The sequence below is a fragment of the Ursus americanus genome, chromosome 29 (assembly GCF_024610735.1).
Source record: "Ursus americanus isolate L20-20 chromosome 29, mUrsAme1.1.p, whole genome shotgun sequence".
In the NCBI taxonomy this organism is placed as follows: domain Eukaryota; kingdom Metazoa; phylum Chordata; class Mammalia; order Carnivora; family Ursidae; genus Ursus; species Ursus americanus.
In genome coordinates this window covers 24,832,353-24,853,261 of record NC_142155.1, presented here as the reverse complement: position 1 = coordinate 24,853,261, position 20,909 = coordinate 24,832,353, and the positions used below count along the sequence as shown (strand labels likewise).

The window sequence follows — 20,909 nt, the reverse complement described above, 5'->3', positions numbered from 1 at the left end:
AGACTGAAAGCCTTCTGAACAGTGTCTATATTTGGTATCTATCATTTTTAAACATCATTACAAAAATAGAAAAGCAAAATAGGATCTGGTCTACTCTGAGGTCTCTCAATTTTTTTGGTGGTCTAAAATATTTTCAGAATAATACAAGTACTAACAGAACTCAGCCAGAACTTGAGGTTATATGCACTGATTCCAAGTCCAGTGTTCTTTCCAGCAGATTCCCATGTTGAATTTTACTCATCAGAAAACCTTTCAGTTCTCTTCTATTTGGCGATGGCGGTGAGTGCCTTCTAGTTTACAAAAATGTTGTCAGCATTCCTAGGAACAGTAACACACAAAAGGAAATTACAGTAACAATAAAGCATAAAATCTCAGCCAGAATTTGCAGAAAAGACACAAGTACTATTTTACATTTATTAAACTACCAACAAATTCTATGGTAATAATTTCTAGTGACAGAAGATTGTGCTGAAATGCTCCTTGATGCAGCAGTATAAATGCTATAATTGTTTTGGAGAGCAATTTGGTAACAGATACAAAGAGACCTAAAAATAGTTGTTCACTCCCTTTTACTCCATCATCTTACTACTCGGGACTTATGTAAGGAGTTAATTCAATTGAAGAAGACAATCATCTGAAGGGAGATATTAATTTTATATAAGATGTACTCTATAAATAAACCTAAATGACCACAATAGAAGAACAGTTTTGGGGTTTTTTAAAAAATTTTATTTATTTATTTATTTGACAGAGAGAGAGTGTGCGTGAGCACAAGCAGGAGGAGTGACAGGCAGAGGGAGAGGGAGAAGCAGGCTCCCCACTGAGCAAGGATCCTGATATGGGACTCGATACCAGAACCCTGGGAGATGATTAACTGACTGAGCCACTTAGGCACCCCGGAAGGATGGTTTTTAAAAATTATGCTACATCAACTGAAGGGAATGTTATATCGACATAAAATGAGATTTATGAAGACTATGTAATAATATGTGGAAAGAGTGCATTATGATAATGTTAAGTTAATAAACACAAAAGTACATGTACACAAAGATAATAATCAAGCCCCCACCCATCCTGCAAAAATATGTATCAACTAGGGAGGAACACAGAAAAAAAATAGATGTATTAGGAACTGATACAATTAAAAACTGCCACAAGTTAAGTTCCCCAGAAAGCAGTCTGAGATGGAGATTTGAATGCAAGAGGTTTCTAACCCTTGATCCTCGTGACCAGCACGTGGGGATGGGTGGGTAACGTGGAATGATGGCAGCAGGAGTGGGTGGAGAAAAACTTGGATTCGTTGCAATCCCAGGAGAAATTCTGAAGCTGGACTGGCCTTGGGAAGGAGTGATTTTGAATGAACCTAGTGAGTATCCTTCCCTGAGGGAAACTTAGAGGAAGATTAATGGAAAAAACTCATCTTCTCCACTGCACCTGGTCTCACGGTCCCACCTAGCACTCATTAACTCCATCTTCTACTGTCTGTGATAAAGTTCACTCACCCTTAGCTAGCAGTTTTTCTGGGTTAGATAGTTTTTCTAAGTAGCATGATCCAGACTCTTGTACCTTAGGAGCTTGATCTTCCGGTCACCTTGCCCTTCTCAGGCTAAGGCTGCTTCAAGAAAGTACCAAGTGGTCGCCAATGTATTGGGGTCAAATATATTATTCCATGCCCCCCTCTCTCCTCCAGATGTTTAGGGTCAATTTCCCCCTAAGGCAACTGACTTCTTTCTATGCCTGCTGATTTCTTGGCATGAGGAACCTGAAGTGACTAGGCAGCAGACAAAACTTGAACTTGAATAAGATTCTTGCTGTGCACCCTGGTGGAACACCCTCTCCCTGGGAGCTAAGCTCTCTAAATTCACAAAGGCCAAAGTTGCAGGAACAAGAGCAGAAATTCCCCCAGTGGACCTCTGGGAGTGTGGGTAAGCAGGCACACTTCTACTTCTACCCCGTGGTTCTTAGACCTATGTACTCTAACCATTAGGGACAACACAGCGTATAATGGCTGTTGATTTAAGGTATATACTGTAAGGTATCACCTCCAGTCCAGTCTCTCAGTTGCACCTCAACAAGTCATTCCATTGCTTTATCTGTGTGATGCAGTATGGGATGGGATAAGGCCAGTGGATCCTATGATCATATACTCACTACTATACCTCACCTATTCCAGTGTGATCTTTTGTAGAACCCCCTATTAGTGGATCAAATATTCTATGAGCCCTTGGATAATGGTGTTGTCTAGGAGCCTGTAAACAGGAAAGACAAACTAGTAGCTGGAATATTTATTGATTTCAGTCCAGATAAATTATTGCCCCTTCCAGGGTGGAAGAAGTCCAGTGAAGTCAACTTGACACCAAATGGCTTGTTGATCTCCCCTAAGTGATGATGCTCTTTAGGAAAATAGGATTGGTTTCTATTGCTGGAAGATTGGAAATTTGGTAGTGGCAGTAGCTTCAGCAGTCTTGGTGGGTGGGAGCCCATGCTGTTGAGTCCATATGTATCTACCATTCCTGCCACCATGGCTACTTTGTTGTGCCAACAGTGAGGTACAACACAAAGCCTAGCTGATGTCAACTGGCTGAGCCATTCTGTCTACTTAGAGTTTAGTGTGTTCTGTGGTTCAGTTAAGAGTTCTGGGTGTATAAAATAACCCAGATATGGAAGCTGGGCAAAGGATCATGAGTTTTTATTAGTATTGCTGCCCTCAGCCTCTTGATCATTCATCCTTGATTATTTTGCTTGGGTAGATTGAACAATATTCTTGTTGGTTGTCTATCCATCTTGCCCATAAGGATATACTGTTTTCTGTTAACCAACTCCATAGCTTTCTGGGATCAGGCTCCTCTTGCTGCCTCTGCAACCTTGCCTCTCACTATAATAATTGAACCCATTTTGCTTCTAAAGGTTAAGCACTGCCACTGCCTCTAATATTTCAGGTTATTGTCATCGCCATCATTATCAAGGAGCCCAGTTCTGTAATGACATCTCTAACCACAAGCTCTGGACTATAAAGGAGAGCCACCAGTGAGTTCCTCAGTGAATCTGATGTCCCTCTTACCAGGGAATGTCGGAAAATAGTCATCTGGCAGAGTTTTCAACCTCACATAATAAATCCACTCAAGCATGCTTCCTTCTATAAGACATTTGGTTCCTTTTTCCATGGTCTGCAAGAAAGGTTCTGACATTTATTCCTCATTGAGTATGAGCATCACTTTCTCCAAGTATCTAAGAGCCGTCCTAGCAGTGTATGCTGGGGTCCCTGCCAATGCCTTATAATCCTATATAGCCTAGGAGACTGCTCCCATATCAATCGACACTCCCTTAGCCAACTTAATATTCTACTTTCCCTTGATTCCACACCCTCAGACTCCAATCCTGTACATCCTCTCTTAGCTCTGTACATATTGGTCAGATCCTGCAACTCCTTCAGGGTATAGTTCCTTTCTTCCTCTTGCAGACCCAGTGCATCCCTAACTACATTTGCTATGACTTAATGGGTTATGTTTTGTACTATAATGGGTTATGATGGGTCTAGTGGCAAGAAGGGAAATGGTGGCAGATTCTGATGGTAACACAGGTTGTCTTGCAAGTCAGAAGCCTAAGTACCATCCTTAAGGGGGGAATGAGTACCAGCCTTTGACAGGGAGGAGTAGGTCCTTTTTGCACACCTAGAGGCTTCAGGGGAATATGCAGATTCAAGATTTCCATCACATCAACCCAACTATCTACCTTCCATTTAGCAGGGTCCCACTCTTTCCCAATTAGAACTTGGACCTAAGAGTAGCAGACCCGCCACTGAGAACTGAAGGTTTTCTGGAGCTCTGCTAAGTTTATGCTTAGATCTGAGCCTGATCTTCATTTTTATCTGCCCTCCAGCTATTGGAGATGCGAGTCTCATTGTACTTTGCAAGGAGGCCCTGTGACTTTTATGTTTAGCCATTATTTTTTAAATTTTTTTTTAATTTTTATTTTTGCAATCTTTTTCTCATTATTTTTATACATAATTTCTTTTTTAAATTGTGTTATGTTTAGCCTTTAATTGCTGATTAATCGCACTCAGCCTTTCCTTGTCTTTCTCCAGAGCGTTTTTTGCCCTTGTAATTACCAATTTCCTCATGCTTATCAAATACTGGTTCCATTGCCCCAACCAATGCATTCCCTTCCAGAAAAGTATGCCATTCCAGAAACTGTCAACAGTCACACTGCTACTGTGGGCCTGGCTCTATCCATACTCTACCAACAACTCATGATGGGGGTCCTTATTTCTAGATAACTGGTGGGTGACCCAGATTGAACATCTGCTTTCTTGCACCACTCCCCCCATCAACTGTTACAAGCTAGGTTTCCAGCGAGGCAGTCTGTGGTGGTGAGAAGCATGCAGTAAGTTTTTGGAGGGCACTCTTGGATCAACATCTGTGGGAGTGTAAAGAAGTAGGATTGAGCAGATAAGTTCAGCTGTGAGTCTGTCACACGTAGGCCTCTGCAAATTCTGAAAGAATCTCTGGAACTGGGATGGCCCTGAAGAGTGGCCCTCACGTTGGGGAAGTTGACCAGTCATTGGGTGTGGGCTGCCCCTGAGAAAGGGAAATAATTTTGGATGAAGCTATTCATTTCAGCAAAGGACGGAGGAGGTTAGCTGGGATCTGCCCATCCATCCATCCACCTGCAGCTAGCTAAAGGAAAACAGACCTGAAAGAAGGGTCTAGATTAGGGCTGCATACTACCATGTCCACTGTCATGTTTTTTAAGTTGTTACAACGAATTATATTTTAACAGCCAAAAAAAAAAAAAAAATCAAGTCATTTAAAAAATGCCCAGGAGAAAATAGTATCATCTTTTCTGTGCTTTCTTCCAGAAATCTAGTGGTTTGTGCTGGGACAGGTTTCCCCTCCTGAAGAATGGCCCAGACATCCCACAAAACAAATAGAAGCTTGGGAGCAGCTTGGTCAGTGAAACTACTGATAGGGGGGTCAATTAGCCTCTCATGACTCACCATCCCCCAACTTACCCAACCCATACCCAAAAGAGGCATGTCAGGTGTAGACTTCTGGCTGCTTCGCAGCAGAATGGGCAGGCAAACCTATGTAACCTGAACAAATAAATCGAGGCTTGCGTGGAGGCCTATTACCATGTGGCACCCACACTAAAAACAAGCATAAATCTGATGCCTAAGACCTTGAAAAACAGTTTGTGTCTTTACTGAAGCCTCATGAAAATGTGGCAAGGGCACACTTCCTAAAAAAAAATTATACTTGCTAAGAATTCTGTGAGGACATCTCATTCCTAGGTTTCGTGTCTTCAAGCTGCTGCTTTCTGAATCTCTCCTTTCTTCTGCTGGTAAAACTCCAGAAGACCCTTGCCTCCACCTCTGGATTTAGTCCTTTCGTTCATGGGTGTATACACAAATCAGTTTCATGTGTGTAAATCAATTTTGTCTTTCTCTGCACTTATCAGTTCTCCTGTCCTCATTACCTTCAACTGCATGCAAAGGACAGACGCAGACTCATGAACAGAGGTGCAGGGGGAGGGGTGTAAAATTTGACCTGTCCCACTGGAATTGGTAAATACACGATATTTTCAATGCGATATTTGATGGTGAAACACTTCACCAGATAAAAACCCAATCATAAATTTAAATGTACAAATTACCCCTTCTTTGGAACTGCCATCTCATTATTCTTACGATGGTCTATCCCCTTCTCATCCTCTCATTGCCCATCAGAGTGTTTCCATGGTGCTTTGTCTGGAATAGATCTGGCTGCTTTCCACTTGTCCTTTCAAAGCAGCTTGTCGACCTGCCTGATAGGGGAGAACACATAAATGTGAGTGCAGACTTGCGCATAGACACATGAACACAATTTTACATATTATTTCAGTGAGTTCATGGACTCCTCAGTAAGTCCATTAATAGCCACTTAATTAGTTTCCTTCCCTAACTCTCAGTTTCTAAAATTCTGACCCCCAAATTTTAGCTAAGCCAGTAATACACTTAGAGGCCCATGACAGGATACAAACTCCATTTTTTTATATTGACAAGTGATTCATCCTTATAAATTACATAAAGCATACGTAAATTGTATACTAGAGAAGCCAACATTTTTATTCATTCCTCCCTTCCTCTGTTAGTCACTCATTCATTTAACAAGCATTTGTTTGCTAAGCACTTACTATTTTGGAGTAATGTATTTACTTAAAATCAATGTCCAACTTTAAGAATGAAGTCAGTTCATGGGGACAAGGGCTATGTAATTAGGCAATTACAGTAGTCCACCAGGACAGAGGGTGCTGTAGGAACCTCAGGGAAGAAAGGGGAGGGGAGTGGAGGGGAGGGTGGTGGCAGGGAGGGCAGCTGATTCAGCCTGAGAGTTGGGTATGGCTGAGAGTGATTTCAGGGAGAGCTTTTTGGAAACAGTGGTGCATAAACTGCATATTGGGAAATTCTTGGCGTTTTCAGAAGACAAGAGTGGGAGAAAGATGTTCCCTCCAGAAAGGATAGCATTTGCAAAGACGGAGAGGCAGGCGGAAGCATGGTGGGTTGGTGAGCTCATCACTGGTTTACTAGGGCTGGTGTGGAGGGTAGATAAGGAGATGGTCTCAAGAGGTGAAACAAGGGCCAGTTCGCAGAGGGCCTGGGATGCTGATTGAGGAATTTACTCCTTACCCGCAATAAGATGTAGAGCCTCTGAAAGCTATTTAGCAGTCACGACATAATCAGATTTGCGTGTAGCATGGTGAGGTGTGAGGGTCCTCACACCCATGCATAGAGATTGCTTCTATGTCAGCTGCATTTAAAATTTGGAAATAATAATAAAGAATTGATATTATAAACGACTTGTTTTTAATAAAATAGATACTTGGCTATGTGTTTATGTAACACACTCTGAGCCACTTAGTTTTAAATATTATTTTGAGAGGCACCTGGGTGGCTCAGTTGGTTAAGCATCTCCCTTCGGCTCAGGTCATGATCCCGGGGTCCTGGGATCGAGTCCCGCATCGGGCTTCCTGCTCAGCGGAGAGTCTGCTTGTCCCTCTGCCCCCCACTCGTGCTCTCTCTTTCTCTCTCTCTATCTCAAAAAAGTAAACTCTAAAATAAAGTAAAATAAAATAAAATAAAATAAAATAAAATAAAATAAATACATTTTGAACAGTGTTATCTCCAGAGGTGTGGGAATAGCATGCCTAACTCCCCTACCAGCTTATCCCTGTTCCAGCCTTCACAGAGGCTCTTGATATAACCTCTAATACCAGGGGAGTTTAAGTATTGTTTGTTTACAATCGTATATTTATTTCCACTTTATTTTTATTTTTCCCATTATTATGTTTTTAGTTTTAAAAGGAGAGAAAATGGGGGTGCCTGGATGGCTCAGTCAGATGCCTGACTCTTGATCTCAGCTCAGGTCTTGATCTCAGGGTTGTGAATTCAAGCCCTGAAAGCCTATTAAAAAAAAAAAAAGAAGAAGAAGAAGTGGAGAAAATGAAAATGAAGAGAACATGCATAGAACATCAGTATCATTAAGTGGATATTCCACTTACTTACATATTTAGAATATTTTTATTAATATACCTCTTCCCTGAGTAGTCTGTGGCCTATTTGCTTCACTTTCTGGGTAAATTTGTGTCAGAACTTAGATCAACTCAAGGGAGGGGGTATGCACATGAATGTCATTTGTCGTGCTATATTGAAGCAGGAAAAAAATGTCTAAACCCAATTCACTGGGGTAGTGAAAAGAACACAAAGTTTGGTAACAGACAGATCTGGGTTCAAATCCCAATTCTGTTACTTATGAGATAGATAGCATTGGGCCAGATATTTACCTTCTCTGAATCTTAGTTCCCTTTGCGTAAAATAGAGCTAATAGTAATTTTCTTGTAAGATTGCTGTGATAAGTGAAAGTGCATGTATTCAGTGTTGTACAGTGTTTAAGAAGTGGTGCTGAATAGTCGAAAGATCACCATGAGCAGGGTGGTTTCTGAAGCTTACCACGTGGGTTGCTTACCACAACCAGGCATAGGAGACTCACTCGGGAAGGTGAGCAGTTGGCTCAGGAGGCCTAAATGAACACTGTTGCAAAGAGGAGAGAGACTAACTTTTAGAAAGATTCAAAACTGGATGGTTAACTGGAGTATATGCCAACTACGGTAGCAAACAACCCCCAAGTCTCTATGGTAGGATACGATAAAGGTTTATTTCTCCCCTGTGTTAGTTCAGGGCTGCTGAGAAGCAGATGCCCCGATGAGATTAGTCACGAAAGAGGTTGACTGGGGGGAAACACCTGTGAAGGATAAATCGGAAGATGCCAAGGGAGGAGAGGAGAGCTTTCAGACCTCAGTACAGACCTGACACCACTGAAAGAGAGCGGCAGGGAAGATTGAGTAGGGAGATTCCTGGACTTCACTGTAGATCCAAAAAAATTCATCCAGGCCAGTGGGGACTCCAGGAGTCAGAATCACCTGCTGGAGGAACCCCATGACTTGCAGGAATGGGTCTGAATTTCTATACTCACCATGCTCAGTCCTTCACTGGTAGCAGCCCATGGGAAATGTAGCCTTGGCACAAACATGGTGATAAGCCCAGTGTGGCAGCAGCTATGGTCATAGTAAATCTTGTCCCCCATTCCCTGCAGTAGATCTGAACGGCACACTTTCATGACCTCCCCACCAGCACCTCCTCCCGCCCCCCCCCACACCCATCTTGTACAATGCAGATTGATTCTGGGGGTTGCAGAACTCCACTGAGTCATTCAGGGACCCAGGCTCCTTATATCTACAGTTCGACCCTCCTCTGGGTTCCTGAAGTTCTCTCCATTCAGTTGGCAGATGTGGAAAGAGAACACAAATAATGTATGAAAGGTTTCCACAGGTTCCACCTGGACTTTGTTCATATCACGTATGTTCAGATTATATTGGCCAGGATGCAGTCATACGGCCCCATCTCATTGCAGGAAGACTGGAAAATATAGGCCAATTGCATACCTCAACAGCCATTTGCACAGGGCGGATGAGAGACAGAGCAATATCCCCAATTTCTGGCTTGGATTACCGGATAGATGGTGATGCCATTCATTGATATAGAAGATACAGGGGAGGATGGGACTTCAGAGGGGGTCGAGCTGTCTAGCTGCCAGCTGGACATTCAAGTCTGGAGCTTGGGGTTAGAGACACCCCACGTGGTGGTTGAAGCCATGAGTTGCTGAGAGATAGTCTTAGCACATAGTTCTTAGGCTAAGAACACAACTCGGAAAAACACTGAAATTTAAGGGACTGTGTGACTCAACGTCTATTTCAATCTCCTTTCAGTGCGCCTTCCTGTGCTGCAAAGTTGGAAAGCTAAAAACGTTTCTGAGACTCCCTGCAGCGAGGGTTTCCAAGGATGTGATTTGGGTTCTGCCAGTTGGATGCACTCACATAAGACTCTAGTTTCAGAGCTGAATTCGTGAGGGGCCAGGCAGGGCAGGAGGTATCCATTTTGCTGGTGTGGAGTGTAGCAACTCTGGCCCTCCGGTGGGCCGCTCTAGCTGCAATTTCCCAGCTCAGCAGGCACTTCCTGATTGTGGCAGACTCCTTGGCCACCTGGTCCTGCGTAACTTGTAACTGAGCCCGGAGGCTATTTCTTCAACGCTCCCACTGATTCTGTAAGCCAATTAATACCTTGTAATTAACCCTTTCTACTTAAACTAGCCAGGGTGTGTTCCGCCCTTTGTGCCTAAACCAGGACAAGATACAGTCGGAGAAATCGGAGCCATTGAGAGAGGCTGAGGAGGAGAGGCTAGAGAAATGGCATGAAAACCAGGAAAGACTGCTGCCCCAAAATCCGGGGAAGGGAGCGTTTCGGCCAGTGATCAGCAGTTAAAGGCTGCGGAGCAGCCAAGACAGATACAAGTGTAAAGTAAAATAATCCAGCCAGGAGGTCACAGGAAATCTTGGCTGGACCAGTTTCAGTGGAATAGTTGGGGAGGAAGCCAGGTTGCAAGAGATTTAGGAGATTCTTCCATTTTATTTGGACTCAATTTATAGGGTAAGAGTCAGGTATTATAGTCAGGTATTAGGAAGATTATTTCATGCTCCTTACTGTGCCTGAAAATCCAGCATGGCAGTCAAATCCCTCCAGATGTAGGAATTTGTCTTCTGACATCATTTATTCAAGAAGGCTGTAAGCCGGGGCGCCTGAGTGGCACAGTCCTTAAGCGTCTGCTTTCGGCTCAGGGCGTGATCCCGGCGTTCTGGGATCGAGCCCCACATCAGGCTCCAACGCTTGGAGCCTGCTTCTTCCTCTCCCACTCCCCCTGCTTGTGTTCCCTCTCTCGCTGGCTGTCTCTGTCAAATAAATAAATAAAATCTTTAAAAAAAAAAAAAAAAAAAAGAAGGCTGTAACCCCAGCTCTGTTAGTTCCATAAAACAGTTCTCTGAACCTCCATTCTTAAAAGAGAAAAAAAGATCCCTTAGCAAATGGACATATTAAATCTACTTGGCCTTCTGCACAGTACATGGAGATAAACCACCTGCTTGTACAAATAGGAAGCCCAGAAATCCCTGGAGATGGACAGGTGAATTCCTCTTGCTTCCCTGCCTCGCCCGGCCCTACTCTTGGCTCTCCACTACTGCAAAGAGGTGGAATTACATGCCATTCTCTGCAGCCCCCTTACTTTGTTCCTCCCCATAGGAATACAGCCATAAAGGTGCCTACCGGTGGCCATGGGGCCTCCTGATACACCCGCCCCACCTCCTATTCCACCCTACCCCATCCATTGACTTTATCCTTATTCCTATTAGAGACTAAACATAGCCAGGAGAGTGAGTTTTTCACCGTGGATCATTTTAATTTTTCCATTCACTGTTGTTCTAATCATCAATCATCCATTCTCCCTGTTAACTCATTCTATAAGGTGAAGAATTAAAGCTGTGTTAGAGTTCAAGGTCAGGCTACCTTCTGCAGCCAGAGGCACCCCTGCCAGCCCTCAGCTTTACTCGCTTGGCTGCTGTCATAGACCCTTTGGGAGTGGAGAGCAGGGGCATGTGGGCAGAGGCACTGTGCCCACTGAATGGGTGTCAGTGTGGGCTGAGTCAATCTGCTAAGAGGGATGGGCTGGTGCTGGTCCATGGGAGGCTAGGAAATCACTCCTGACTTCTAAACCTCTGAGACTTCAGGTCTTATAATTTTCCAAAACAGACCTGTGATTACAAAGGCTCAACCTAGTCATCACTGCCCAAGCCCAGATGTTCTGAAGACGTGGGGCGTAAGCCTGTATTGAAAAGGAAAACGATAAGGAGGTATTTACCCAGCAAATACATTCTGTAGAGCAGATCACACGTACACATTGTACTGCTTTCCTCCATCTTCCCACAGCACCCTACGAAGCTCCCACAAGCCACCAAATCAGGATTATATTGTGGCTGTCCTTTCTGTAGGCCGTGCTCATATTGTTACAAAAGATCATTTAATTTTATTCAATTCGGCCCACCAAGTTTATGCATTTATTTTAGCTCCTATTCTATGCCTGGCACTCTGGGGCGAGACACGAATTAAAACACTGGGACCGCCTTGAAGGTACATTCAACAGAGTTAGAGAGTAAGCACCTTGACTATTTCACAGTGAACACTGAGGGAAGTAGATAAAAGTGCTTTTGGTTTTTCTCCCCTCTACCCTAGACTTTCTGAAGATCATAGCCTATACTTTCCTCCCTCTCTCTTGCCTTGGGGAAAGAAAAATTGAAACCTTTATGTAAGGCTTATTCCTCCATGGGATTTGAACCAGACAGGGACTTAGCTTCATTCATCAACTTTTTCTCTCATTATCAACCTCTTTGCACTTTCCCTAGAAACATGTTCGAATCTATTCTATCTTTACATTTCTTTCTCTATCTTCCTTTCCTCCTGGGATATAGTTTGTTTGGTTTTTTTCTTCCCATTCATGCAGTCATTTACTCACTTTATCCCAAAGACTTAGCGATGGGCAGTGTGGGCAAGGCCTCTCCTAGGCTGGAGACATAAAAACAAATTAAGTCTTTGCTTTTGAGGAGCGCACTTTGTGGCTGGGGAGACACATTTAAAAGGGTATATATTGGTGCCCCCTTTCTCCCTCTTCTCATTGTCGAACTTTCTGCAAGAGGAGCCACCGCTTTGTTTCTCAATTCCTGTGGCTCTCACAGTTCTTCTGAAATAGACATCACGAGTCTGCTGGGACTTCCTATTTCCAAAGATTCTGTCCTCACATGGCGCTCACTCATCTCGGCCCTCTTGCTGGACTTGACATCTTGCTGAACTCCTGTTACAACCTGTTTTTCTGGAGAGAGAGAGATCCCGTTCCAGCTACACCATTTACTAGCTGAGTGGCCTGGGTGAGTCACATATCCTTTCAGACTTAGTTTATCCTGAGATTCTGTCAACCAAGAATTTTAAAAGTCCATGTATCAGTGTTATTGTGATGATTTAGTGGAGATATTGCATGAGAAGTGTCTCTCATGTGGTTGGTATTAAACAACTATTGTCTCCTTTCCTTTGATGACATTAAACATTCTTTTTAGGTTTTTGCCTACGTGGCAAAAACGTAGGCAATTACTTAGAATTTCTTTCCTGGATATTTATTCTCCCTATCCCTTGAATGATAGGCATGCTTTAATGGAAATTTGCTTTTTGGGGGAGCTGCTCTGCAAAATTCCAGGGCAAGTCCAAGATTTCTATCTGGAGAGCCTATACCTTCCCAACTTCTAGCTCTAGCAGATCTGAGCACAGCATGTTACCCAGGCCTGGCCAAGCAGGGTCTTTCACTCTCCTGGACAAACAGTGATTGGTTTAGCAGTAGACAGGAGACCTCCTGTCAGAATCACTGAGCATCCAGGAGATTTCTGCTAAGGCTTCTGGGAGTGAGGCACTTTTTCCCACTGGGCTTAAAAGTATAAAGATATAAGACCAGAGGCAAACACAGCCATCCTGCTACCACAGCGGAGACACAGCTTACGAATAGAGCAAAGCCAGAGGAAGTAAAGCCAAAGGATAGAGAAAGAAAAGTAGTCCTGGTGATATCATTTGGGCCTCTGCACCAAATCACACCTAAAATGACATAACATCAGGACTTCTCTGTTTACTCATTAAGTCCCCCCTTTTGCTTAAGCATTAATCCCTTTTTGGATTGAGTTTTCTGATACTTGTAAGTAAATAAATTTTAACCAAGAGAGAAATATGTTAACATTCACTCCTCATTTATTCAGAAAGTGCTCATTGAGCATCTTCTGTGTGCCAAGGACTGTACTAGGAACTGGAGGTACTGTTGTGAGTGAAACCCATCTCTGCCTTCAGTAAGCTAGTAAGAAACAAGGAAGGAAGTAAAGACAATATAGTGCCCTTAGAACTACAGAAAGGGGTTTTATAGCCTGCTCTGGAAGCACAAAGAGGGAATACTTAACACTGTCTCAGGGAATGATGGAAGACTTTCCAGAGAGCATAATCTGCATGGAAACCCAAAGGATACATAGCCAGGCAATGATGCAGAGTGGGATGAAGATTGTTTTGTGCAGTGGGAAAATGGCAAGAAAAGGCTCAGAGAAAATACAGAGCACAGGACATTTTGGAGACCTGTAAAAGTAAAATAGTGTCCTAAGGAAAAAGTCTATCAAGAGTCTAGAGAGGTAAGCAAGAATAAAACCATGAAGGACCTTGCAAGCTTGAGGAGTTTGACTGGAAATGTGAAAGGCTTTCAGTAGGAGAGTGTGTGGCCATGATCACCTATTGCTACATACACAAACGTACCATCCATTCCCACAGCTGTCAATGTCATCTACTCCTAGGCTGATGACATCCAAATCTATGTCTCAAGCTTCTGTCCTGAGCTCCAGGTGCACGTCCTACGGGAACCTCAAATAATCTCTTCATCTTCCTCCCTTCTCTGTCATTCTGCTTGAGTCCCCAGATTCAATAATGACAATTGTCCTCTTTCCAGTCACTGGCTCTAAAGCCCTGAGTCATGCTTCTCTCTTCCATTTCCTGTACCATACTCAATGGTTGCTCTATCTCAGCAATCTATTTTCAGAATGTCTCTATCATTTTTATGTGAACTGGAAGCTGTATCTTTAATTTTCCAGAAAGCTTTCCCATCCCCCATCTTCTGATAATTGAGCTGGTATATGACCAAGGCCTGGCTATTCATGGTATCTGCAGCAGACAGATGCTAGGGTGACCCTTCATGAGTCCCACTTTCTAGTGTTCATGTCTCTGTGTGATCCCCTCTCTTAAGTGTATGTATATGTGACAGTTGGTTCAGTTGGTAGAGCATGTGACTCTTGATCTCAGAGCTATGATGAGTTCAAGCCCCGTGTTGAGGGTAGAGTTTAATTTTTTTTTTAATTTAAAGGTAAAAAAAGAGATGGAAAAAAGGTAAGTGTAGGTAGGATGTGTGACTTCCTTTTACCCAACAGACTATGGCAAAGGTGATGGAGTGTCACTCCCATGTTTATAAGATCCATCTTGCTAGAAAACTTACTCTAGAGATTTTTCTTGCTGGTTTGAGGAAGTAAGTGGCTATGTTGGTAGGTATGTCCCCACTTGGTAGGAAACTGGAGGCAGCCTCTAGTTGCCGAAGGCAGTCTCCCACCAACAACGAGTCAGGGACCTCATCCTACAACAGCAAGAAAATAAATTCTGCCAATAACCTGAGTGAGCTTAGAAGTAGACCCTGTCCCAGTTTTGCCTCTAGATGAAAACCTAGTGCTGTCTGACCTTGACTGCAGCCTTTCAGAGAACCTAGTTATACTGTCCTCAAACTCCTGACCTATAGAAACTGTGAGATAAGAAGTGTGTCTTGTTTTAATCTAAGTTGGTGGCAAATTTTTATGCAGCCAAAGAGAACTAATACAGTGTTTCATTCTCATTGCTTGGTAGATATGCTAGTTGTTTGTCTACTCACCACTGTTCTCTCTGTCAGAACACTAATTGCATTTTAGATATTGGGCATTCATATCTCCATGGGTACCTCTCCAACCCCAGGGGATATTGGTTGATTGGTCTTAACCAATCTTGTTTATTCCGTTTGCCTCAGCACCGATGGGCTGAACATGTGTACATAGGACACAATCACAACCAATGGAACTTAAGAGGATATTTCCTCACTCTAAATATGGATGCAAGTCAAAGACTTGCTTCTTTCTGCCTAGGACTTTGTTATGTGACAAGATGATTCTGGAAAATGCAGTAACCATCTTGCCTTTGAAGGGAAAGTCAAGAGAATAGCAGAGAAGCCACCTGAGACCCCAACTAACATCACTGAACCACTATCTTAACCAACTCGGAACTTCTTGTAATCAAAATATTAGATTATCCTCATTATTTAAACTATTAGTAAATGGGTATTCCATAGCTCCCAGGTAAGAGCACTCTAACTGAAACCTCGCAGAAGGTTCAGAACAAGGAATGGGAACAGGGTCTTTTGGAATCATTCACTGGGATTGATGTCCAGGTTCTGGACAAAGTCCAGCAGGCTTGCTAAACTGGAGGAGGAAGTGGATCCCAGGCTGCTAGAGGCTGTCTTTACCACCACTTTCAGAGGGGCCTCTGTGCGCAAAGGAAGAGGCCAAACTCATGGAGAGAAGGAGAGGCAGAGCAGTAGTGAGTCCCATGCTGCCCCCAAGCACTGGTTTCCCTTAGCTCATATCATTTGGTTCTGTAAAATAACCTCACGTTCTTCTTACCTATGCCAGCCAAGGAATAAACTCTTATTTATCAAGTTTAATTTTAATTGCTATCTCTTGCCCTGTAGGAATCCCAGCTAATACACTCTTCTGCCCTTCTAGCGCCTGCCTAGTTTACTGCCTAGCAGTCGGTCTCTCTCACCCTTCAATCTGTTCTTTCTCTGTATCTGATTATGTCACTTCCCTCCTCAAAAACCCTCAGAGCACCTCCTGGAAGGCAGCTTTAAGCCAGAATTCCTGAGACTGACATTCACAATCTAGCCCCGGCCTGCCTTTCACCGTCTTGTATTACGATGTTTCTTAAACTTTCCACTTTTACCATCTCCTGCAATAAGAAATATTATATACTTTAAAAAGAACTATTATATAGAATATAATTATGTAACATATAATTATATAAATTATGTATTCTATGACAAATAATTATATATTATAAATTATATATAAAATATATAATATATAAAAGAAAAAAGTATATTGTACATGGTAAGAGTAAGTATTGTTTTGTAAAATGGTTGTTTTAGTTGTGTGTATATATGTTTATAGATAGGGTCAAATGTAAAAAATGCTTATATTGTACATATATAATTATATAGCATATAATTATATATACTATGCACACTATAATACTATATATACTATATTGCATATTATAGCATAAACAATAGTCAAATTATATACAATATATAGTATACAGTATATATGTAATATGTGTGTTTTTTATATTATGACCTAACATATATGTACACAAATATAACTAAAACAAACATTTTACAAAACAATACTTATCCTTACTATTTACAATACACTATCTTTCCTTCTTTTCTATCCTATTGATTCTTTTTTAAAATGCTGCTTGCAGGGGCGCCTGGGTGGCTCAGTCGTTAAGCGTTTGGCTTCAGCTCAGGGCATGATCCCAGGTCCCTGGGATTGAGCCCCGCATCCGGCTCCCCACTCAGCAGAAGCCTGCTTCTTCCTCTCCCACTCCCCCTGCTTGTGTTCCCTCTCTCGCTGGCTATCTCTCTCTGTGTCAGTAAAATAAAATAAAATCTTAAAAAAAAATAAAATAAAATGCTGCTTGCAGCCCATGTGCTTCTCTTCTCACCAGAGTGAGAAACTCAGTTGTTTTGTGCTCTGGGCTGCGGTCGCTACGAATATAGGGAGTCCGAGATGCTCTATGCCATGATGAGGAGCCCCAAGACCGGGTCTTTTTGTTGTGGGAGCAAATCTATAGCCCAGTTTCCTGCTTCCGGATTTAGGAAGTTTGCTGCAGAGAATGAGGATGAGGCTGAGCCTTTGGCAGGAACTCTAAACCCTGATGGCTGAGAAGTGGATTACAAAGAGCAGGGGATGATTTCAATCAGCTTCTCTTGGACAGACCCCCAGGGCACGCTGAGATGCTCAAACATTGAATAACTGCTCCTCACAAACTTCCTAACAATCCTGGATGAAAAGGATCCATGGAGAAGGAGAAGTCTAGGAATCTCCCCCTGAAGACTGGTTTCCAAAGCGGGAGAGAAGCAGACCTCAACTCATAGGCATCTACCCCACCCTCCCACTCTGTTCCCCAGCAGCGTTTTAAGGAAGTTCTGAGGGGACAGTGTACTTCCATTTGAAGTAGAGAGCAAGATTGGGAAGCAAAGAAAGATAAACATGTACAATAATCACAAGTGAGAGCAAACAAGAGACTCGGTGACTTGCTGGACGATGAGATGAAGATTTTAAAAGGCAGAACATTTGCAAAGCATGTAAAACAGAACATAGTACATTGTGTTAGTAAAGACAGCATTTTATGTATTACATACTGCTACACTATATCATTCTGGGATTCTTTTATTTTCAAGCTAATAATCATGAAGATATATCTTTTTACAAAAACATATCCCCCACTCTCTTCATGGGGATAATTTGAACTGATATTTAACGTCCTCTAAAATCACTACTTTATAGTTAACTGTGGTGTATGTAGAATAGTTGAAAATTTTGGAAGTGCATAGGAAAGCCATTATATAGACCACAAATAAGAACTATTGTAATCTTAAAAAATGCCAATATTCCCTCTGGAGACAGTATTTTAGATATTTTAAGGTAGAAAAAAACACAAAAACTTGAGCTTCTTCAAGCAAGAAAGGCCCTGAGACAGGGCTACTTTTTATGACTGATTTACAGCAGTATTTTAAACTTTTATATTCAATTGATGCAAAAATGTTAAGAGAACATACCTTACCTTAAGAAACATGATCGTAATTCCAAGAATCACTTGTCTAGTGACAGACATTGAATATTTTTAGAAAAGTTTCTCTTTTGTCTTCTACATACCTGAGCAGGAAATAAAGTAAGTAACATATTCAATATAAATCAGTATCCTTGTGTGTTACAAGTTTTCCCCAAGAAGAGCTCATTTTATCATTTAATTCAAGGGAAGCCAGTAGAAAATGTTCCATCAAGCTGCCTGAAGTATAACAGGTCCTCAAATACTTGAAATAGAGTTAAGTGAATATGAATGAAGTTTGCAATAGTGATGATACAACAAGTTATATTTGGAATGAGTTGGCTTGCCACATATCCAGATTCTCAGCACTCACAGCTTCTGTTATGAACACATTCTTCTGTCCTTCCTCAGCATCTTGTCCTGTTTTCCCATAGACCTTGCCAAGCTAAAGCTACCATCTCTTTTCCGTATACTTTTTAACTTGTTATTTTGAGATATTTGTAGATTCACATCAATTGTAAGAAACATCACGGAGGAATCTCATATACCCTTTATTCAGTTTCCCCCAGTGGTAACATCTTGCATAACTAGAGTGCAACATCACAATCAGGATATTGACATGCGTGCGATCCACCCAGGTGTTCAAACCTAACCAGTTTTGCGTGCACCTGTTTGCGTGTGTGTGTGCATTTAGTTCTATACAGTTTATCACAGGTGTAGATTCGTGTGTCCACCACCATAGTCAAGATAAAGAACATTCCATCAGGGGATTCCTTGTGCTACCCTTTTATAGCCACAGCCAGCTCTTGCCCTTCCCCCATGCCCTAACCCGTGGCACCTACAACTCTGTTCTCCATCTCTACATTTTTGTCATTTCAATAATGCCATATAAATTGAACCATTCAGTGTATAACCTTTTGAGATTGCAGGCGTTTTTTAATTAACATAATTCCCTTGAGATCCATTCGAGCTGTTGCCTGCATCAGTGATTCATTCTCCTTTATTGCTGAGTGATACTCCATAATATAGTTGTATGACAGTTTATTTAACCATTCCCTGGTGAAGGACATTTGGGTTTTTCCAGTTTTTATCTATTGTGAATAAAGTTGCTAAGAACAGTTCTGTAAAAAACTAAACCAAATTAAACAAATGCTGATTGCAGTCCACAAATTGATGTCATGATCCACTAATGGGTTGATACACAATTCTAAAAGATGTCTTCAATTCCTTGGCCCTACTACTAACCTTGTTCTCGAGCCACACTAGTGGTCTTGCTCTCCTCACACATGGCTCATGAGCTCCTATTTCTCTAACCCTGCTTAGGCTATCATTTGTGCCCCAAATGCTCTACTAGAGCATCTCTGTCTAGTGAAATCCTACTTACTAGAATAAGTTAGGCGTGTGTTTGGCTACAAATCACAAGAGACTTGACTACAGGATTTTTTTCTCTCTCTGTGTCATAACAGGTATCGCCTAGAGCAATAGAGAAAAACAACTAATATTATAGAAAAGTTGGCAAACTTTTCCCGTAATATTAATAATAAATATTTTAGACTTTGTGGGCCAAAAAGTAAATAGTAAAGATTTTAGACTTTGTGGGCCAAAGAGTAAAATCAAAGATATTGTGTAGGCACTTCTATTAACAGGAGAGGAAACTCCTGCCCTGCCCCATTTGTTTGGTTTGGGCCATATGGGGTGGTGGGCATGCTTTACATCCACTTGTCTCCTGCTGCAGACATTCTTGGGAGAGAGAGCTTATTGGCTTAAGTGGGAGGGGCCTGGTCAGGTGGGTAGTAGGGATGGCTACCTCATTGGTTAATTTCATTCTGCCCCAGTGACATCAGGGTCCTGTGCATCTTATATTCTTGTGAGCCCAGAGTATCAACTTGGGCAGTTGACCAGAGACAGGGGGACTCACATGGTCACAGATCCCCAAACTGAGAGTCCATCACTCAGTGCCCATCTGTTGCCAGTGGTGGAGTCCCTAATATCTTGGTGGTGGTCAGCTGGACCCTAGACATCCTCCCTCACATGGGAATGATTAGTAAAGAGACACACATCTGCTTAGTGAGGACCATTCAAACCCAGTGCTTGAGAGACTCCTGTCTCTTTACTAATGATTCCTGCCAGTCCCAGAGAAAACACCAAATGACCCAGTTTGGGTTACATATTCATGCCTGTTGCCAAGGGCTTAGGACACTCTGATTGACCACTCTGGGTCCATTCTTGACCCACAGGCCAGGAGAAGGGGGTCAATGTGATTGTCAGCACTGCCATGTGAGGGAGGGTGAGTTCCCAAAGGAAAAGATGCTGGCAGAAACAGATATCCACTACAGAAAAGAGTCATTACATTGCCGCTAAATTGAATTGAAGTATCATTATGAAGTAGTTATACTCAAGGTTTTAATGGATTTGTAAATGCTGCTCTCCTGGCAGTATACAAAACACTAGACAGTATTCATTTTCAAGAAATTTACAGCCTGGGGTAGACATAAGTTATTTGGCTACATATGATTCTTTTGGTAACAAACGAAAGAATATTTAACAAAATAAATAGCATGGACAAAGCCATAAGTTTCTGAATAACAGAGACTCAGATGTAAGTCAGTAGTGTACTTTTGCATAAACAAACAGAAATGGAGAAGATTTAAATGATATATCTGCAGCTGTACTGAAAGCAGTGACCAAAGTGGGGTCAAAACACAGGACTGTTACTGAGGGAGCAGGGACTAAGCCTTCTGAGTCCATCCAGCTTGGTGTGTTATGCCCTAACATGAGAGGTACTCCGTCCCAGCAGACATGCAGAGTGTCTGCTGACTGATTATGTTTCCCCTTGGCTTGCTCAAAGCACCTGGTTAGACAAGAGGCATTTTGCTATGCCAGGCAGCACACATGCTACCTGCAGCCAGGCTGGGACTTGGCCAATGAAAGAACCGTTTCACAACCAGTGATACAGGACATTGAGATGTTCTAAGTTTCCTCACTTTCCTTTGCCAAGTGTAGATTAGGACAGAGG

The 20,909-nt window shown here is 42.3% G+C and overlaps 1 protein-coding gene across 2 annotated transcripts in view; it reads left to right on the top strand.

Moving 5' to 3' along the window:
- Positions 1-20,909, top strand: part of PAQR8 (progestin and adipoQ receptor family member 8) — a 114,128-nt gene that overhangs the window by 37,952 nt on the left and 55,267 nt on the right. Inside the window, exon 1 of one of the 2 annotated variants that reach the window (XM_045802292.2) lies at positions 12,182-12,339. The exons of the other annotated variant lie outside the window; for it this stretch is intronic. The gene's annotated coding sequence lies outside the window, so the exon portion shown is untranslated. Of the gene's footprint in view, positions 1-12,181; positions 12,340-20,909 lie in introns of those variants that run through there. 2 annotated transcript variants of the gene reach the window in all.